Source organism: Oncorhynchus tshawytscha, linkage group LG12, assembly GCF_018296145.1.
Source record: "Oncorhynchus tshawytscha isolate Ot180627B linkage group LG12, Otsh_v2.0, whole genome shotgun sequence".
Classification (NCBI taxonomy): Eukaryota; Metazoa; Chordata; class Actinopteri; order Salmoniformes; family Salmonidae; genus Oncorhynchus; species Oncorhynchus tshawytscha.
In genome coordinates, this window is record NC_056440.1 from 42,785,458 (window position 1) to 42,791,457 (window position 6,000).

Genomic DNA, 6,000 nt, shown 5'->3' on the forward strand with positions numbered 1-6,000 from the left:
GTTTTAGGACCACCATTGTTTTCACTATATATTTTACCTCTTGGGGATGTCATTCGAAAATATAATGTTAACTTTCACTGCTATGCGGATGACACACAGCTGTACATTTCAATGAAACATGGTGAAGCCCCAAAATTGCCCTCGCTAGAAGCCTGTGTTTCAGACATAAGGAAGTGGATGGCTGCAAACTTTCTACTTTTAAACTCAGACAAAACAGAGATGCTTTTCTAGGCACCAAGAAACAAAGAGATCTTCTGTTGAATCTGACAATTAATCTTGATGGTTGTACAGTCGTCTCAAATAAAACTGAAGGACCTCGGCGTTACTCTGGACCATGATCTCTCTTTTGACGAACATATCAAGACTGTTTCAAGGACAGCTTTTTTCCATCTACGTAACATTGAAATTAATCAGAAACTTTCTGTCCAAAAATGAGGCAGAAAAATTAATCCATGCTTTTGTTACTTCTAGGTTAGACTACTGCAATGCTCTACTTTCCGGCTACCCGGATAAAGCACTAAATACATCCTGACTAGAACCAAACATTTTTATCATATTACTCCAGTGCTAGCCTCCCTACACTGGCTTCATGTCAAGGCAAGGGCTGATTTCAAGGTTTTACTGCTAACCTACAAAGCATTACATGGACTTGCTCCTACCTATCTCTCTGATTTGGTCCTGCCGTACATACCTACACGTACGCTACGGTCACAAGACACAGGCCTCCTAATTGTCCCTAGAATTTCTAAGCAAACAGCTGGAGGCAGGGCTTTCTCCTATAGAGCTCCATTTTTATGGAATGGTCTGCCTATCCATGTGAGAGACGCAGACTCAGTCTCAACCTTTAAGTCTTTACTAAAGACTCATCTATTCAGTGGATCATATGATTGAGTGTAGTCTGGCCCAGGAGTGTGAAGGTGAACGGAAAGGCTCTGGAGCAACGAACCGCCCTTGCTGTCTCTGCCTGTCCGGTTCCCCCCTTACCACTGGGAGACTCTGCCTCTAACCCTATTACAGGGGCTGAGTCACTGGCTTACTGGTGCTCTTTCATGCCGTCCCTAGGAGCGGTGCGTCACTTGAGTGGGTGGAGTCACTGATGTGATCTTCCTGTCTGGGTTGGCGCCCCCCCGCCTTGGGTTGTGCTGTGGCGGAGATCTTTGTGGGCTATACCCGGCCTTGTCTCAGGATGGTAAGTGGGTGGTTGAAGTTTTCCCTCTAGTGGTGTGGTGGCTGTGCGTTGGCAAAGTGGGTGGGGTTATATCCTTCCTGTTTGGCCCTGCCCGGGGGTATCATCGGATGGGGCCACAGTGTCTCCTGACCCCTCCTGTCTCAGCCTCCAGTATTTATGCTGCAGTAGTTTATGTGTCGGGGGGCTAGGGTCAGTTTGTTATATCTGGAGTACTTCTCCTGTCATATCCGGTGGCCTGTGTGAATTTAAGTATGCTCTCTCTCATACTCTTTCTCTCTTTATTTCTCTCTCGGAGGACCTGAGCCCTAGGACCATGCCTCAGGACTACCTGGCATGATGACTCCTTGCTGTCCTCAGTCCACCTGGCCGTGCTGCTGCTCCAGTTTCAACTGTTCTGCCTGCGGCTATGGAACCCTGACCTGTTCACCGGATGTGCTACCTGTCCCAGACCTGCTTTTTTCAACTCTCTATAGACAGCAGGAGTGGTAGAGATACTCTTAATGATCGGCTATGAAAAGCCAACTGACATTTACTCCTGAGGAGCTGACTTGCTGCACCCTCGACAACTACTGTGATTATAATTATTTGACCATGCTGGTCATTTATGAACATTTGAACATCTTGCCCACGTTCTGTTATAATCTCCACCCGTCACAGCCAGAAGAGGACTGGCCAACCCTCATAGCCTGGTTCCTCTCTAGGTTTCTTCCTAGGTTTTGACCTTTCTAGGGAGTTTTTCCTAGCCACCGTGCTTCTACACCTGCATTGCTTGCTGTTTGGGGTTTTAGGCTGGGTTTCTGTACAGCACTTTGAGATATCAGCTGATGTACGAAGGGCTTAATAAATACATTTGACTTGATTGGTGGAGTGCTGCAGAGATGGTTGTCCTTCTGGATAGTTCTCCCATCTCCACAGAGGAACTCTGGAGCTCTTTCAGTGTGACCATCGGGTTCTTGGTCACTTCCCTTTCGAGTCTCATAGCAAACGGTCTGAATAATTATGTAAATATGATATTTCATGTTTTGACTTTGTCATTATGGGGTATTGTCTGTAGATTGATGAGGGGGAAAAAATATTTTTTCAATTTTAGAATAAGGCTGTAATGTAACAAATTTTGGAAAAAGTCAATGGGTCTGAATACTTGTATGTTTAGTTTTTTTTTTAAATGCAACCTGTTATTTAGACAGGTTTATGGAATGAGTTTGGCTGTGGTTGTGTTCCGTGTGCTGTTTGGATGATGAAGTTAAGTTTGCATTTATGTTTTACAATAAAATGTGAAATTGAGGAATAAAGCCTTTATTTAACATCAGTACAAAACATTGTTTAGATGCTTTTCAGATACGTCTGTTGCATCATACGTTCTTTTGCTACTGTTCCAATCACATATTTGCGATAGTACGCTGCATGGAATACTCAACAATGATCACAAACATGTGATCATATTTGTAAAAGGGTTCAAATTCCTAAAATGTATTTTTGTAATAATGAGCGAGATTTAGGCATTTTAACACCTCTTATGAAGGCAACGGGACAACGGTCACTGAACTCATTGGCAAATATTCCATTGGCTGTAAACTTATGAGGGGCATTTGCTGGAATAATATCTACAAGATTAGATTTTTCAGGGTGTTGAAAGTTGGGGTGAGTTAGTTTAGTTCTCAGCTAAATTAGATTTAGCTCAGTACAAATATCTTTCAGCCCATCCAGATGCTGTCATCAACCAATCGAGACTCAGAGCACATATGGAGTCCGAGGGAGGGTGATAAATTCGGGTAGCATCAGGTGGTCCCACATTTAGGACTAGACATTCAAATTGCTTAGGGACAGAGGTTTCTGTATCCATTACCACATTTAAGTTGCTCTGTATGTATAAGGCGACACCCACTCCTCTGCAGACTGTATCAGATCACAAAACATTATAACCAGTCAGATACACGTCAGAGTCTGGCACAGACTTCTTTAACCAATATTCAGTTACAACCAAAATGTCCTTATTGGTTTACAATAAAATACATTTTCGAATTCAAACTTCTGGCTTTTACACGAATCAGTTCAAGGCCGCAGCTGTGGGATTTCAGATCAGACGGATATTCTAATACAAGCATGCCATGTTCAGCAGGTAACCCCCTACTAGTTAATACCATGCGGTTGGCTTGAATTGGAATAGATACTTAGAGATTGCCCAGAACGGAACCTTTAAGCCTATGCCTCGAACAAGAGTCAATTCGGGTTACCTGTTGAGGGTAAGGACTGATATCCCATAATAAATGTTTTCTTCAATATTAGCACTCAGCATCCTAGCTCCTATCCTATTCGGGTGCATGCTGTCCTTTTTTAAGAACTGAGGACGTTCTCAGAATAAGTCGAAATTGACAATAAATTCGCTCTTTCAACTCAACGATCGTGTGTAGGGATAGTGCCAGAAAAGATAATCAGCTTGTCGGTAGCCAATAGCCTTTCCCTCAGGTTTTAGAAATCCTGTCTCAACTCCCCTCATTGCCGCAGCCTGATGTTGTTAGTACTGGCATGCATGACCACCGTGTGCAGCTCCGGATTTCAGTCTAGGATGGCCGTAAGCTCCCGGTAATGTCACACACCCTGGCTTCAGGGAAGCAGAAAGTCTTTGCCCCAACAACCACCACATCCCGGACAATGGAACTCCCGACGATGGCTACCTTGGGAGGAGGGGTCGTGGATTCCCAGAGCCAGAGATCCTGGATGGCTGATGTATGAAGGGGGCGTGGTTGGCTCAGCAACCCAGGATCAGAGGTTGAGTGGGAAGGGCGTGGGGGGGCGGAGTAGGTCATTTGACAGAGGGCCCCAGTGAAGTCAGGAGGCTCAGAGCCGAAAAACGGTTAGGGAGCCGTAGGTCTGAACGAGTGGGAGGGGGAAAATTCATTGGAATCGTCCTCATCTCTTCCTTCTAACTCGATTCCACTTTACTTCTGATGGTGTAGAAGAAAATGCAGTAGATCTCTGGTTCTTGTCGGTGGGATGTGAAAGTGGTCCAAGGTAGTATCCACAGTAGCTACTGCAGAGGAGCCCAATCTCGTAGAGCACCCAGAATTTCCCCTCGGTCATTTAGAATTGTCGCATCAAAAATAGCATGCAGTCTTGAAGTCTCCTTAGCCAGAGCGTGATGTTCTCTTAGGACCCTGTTCTCCTCTAGTAGCTCAATGATCCTGGCCCTTTGAGGCACGGAGCTGTTTGCGTTTATCACAAGTATATAGGTAAGTATCCTCTTCCTGTTTGACTGCAATGAACATGTCACAGGTCTCACATTTTATGGCTTTTACTATCCATTTCCACATCCGACTCCAAAATAGAGGAGTTTGACATGCTTATACTCAGGTCAGAGACAGGAAATATCAAACGTATAGCTAAGTGTTTATAAAAAAGTATGAATCTCTGTATTACCACACCGAATGTCATTTTATTCTTATCGCCACACCAAACTTAATTTTTTTCTTAAGTTTAGAGTTAGAGGTGTGGTGTTAAGGTTAGGGTTAGGTGTTAGAGAAAATACGATTTTGAATGGGAATCAGTTGTTCGATCCCCACAAGGACAGTAAAACAAACGTGTGTGTGTGTGTGTGTGTGTGTGTGTACAAGTTTTACTATACTTTTTGAGTACCACAAGAATAGTAAATCAACAAAAATTCTGAGAAGTGAGGACATTGTGTCAGTTCTCACTTGTAAAAAGGCTATTTTAGGCTTTGGGGTTAGGTTTAGGCTTAGGGTTCAATTTACGGTTAGTCGGGTTGGGTTTAGATTTAGGTTTTATTTGTTAGGTTTTGGCAAGTGGGTACATTTCTACGGTCCCCATAGGAAAAAGGCTATTTTAGGCTTAGAGGTTTGGTTTAGGGTTAGGGTTAGGATTAGAATTAAAGTTAGGTTAAGGGTTAGGGTTAGGTTTAGGGAAAATAGGATTTTGAATGGGCATAAATTGTTAATCCCCAAAAGTCCTCACAAGTATAAAACATATCTGTGTGTGTGTGTGTGTGCGTGTGAGCGTGCGTGTGTGTGAGGAATCAGTGAAGTGATAAAATGATGAAAGATTATAAAACACAGCTACAGCAAATGTGGTTTTCAAAATAAAAACATGATAGCTGTTAGATCTGGTAGTTTATCCTTCTGTACAGGACATTTTATACAGATAATGTAAGTACAGTAGGACAAACATAGGGCTTTACATTAGACTTTTATATTACAAAGGATCACCCGGAAATCAGATTGACACTGAATTGTTGCACCAAGTGGAAACACAACGTCAAAGTCAATGCCAATCAATTGATATTTTTCATCAGGTTTGATCACTTATAGGGATCTCCTCATTTATGAAGAAACAGGGTTGACTTCCCCCTAGTGTCCATGGAGAGAACTGCGCTGGATTGTCCAGTGAGAAAGCAGCTTATTAAAGCATTCATATCCAACAGAACCAGGTGACGAATGCAAATCTATATTTTTTAAGCGTAAGATCATGGTTTCTATTCAGCAATGGTACCGCACTTCTATTTCTTTCAAGTTCCAATCATGATAGTAAGGGGTGGAATAGCCTGAAATTCTGCTGTAGTTTATAGGGATGTGCAATGAGGGTGTCTGTGATTTGAAATGCATCACACGATATTAGTGTCACACATGGAACATCAGCATGACTGACAGATTGTGACCGCTGTCCTCATCCATTGGCCTGTTGTGCTATCATTACATTGCTGTGCATCGAAGAGAGTGGGGAAAAAAGTCTACCCAATAAGTAATCTTTCCCAATTCAATTAAATATTGGTCCCTGGATTGCATTTTGGTTTGATAAGA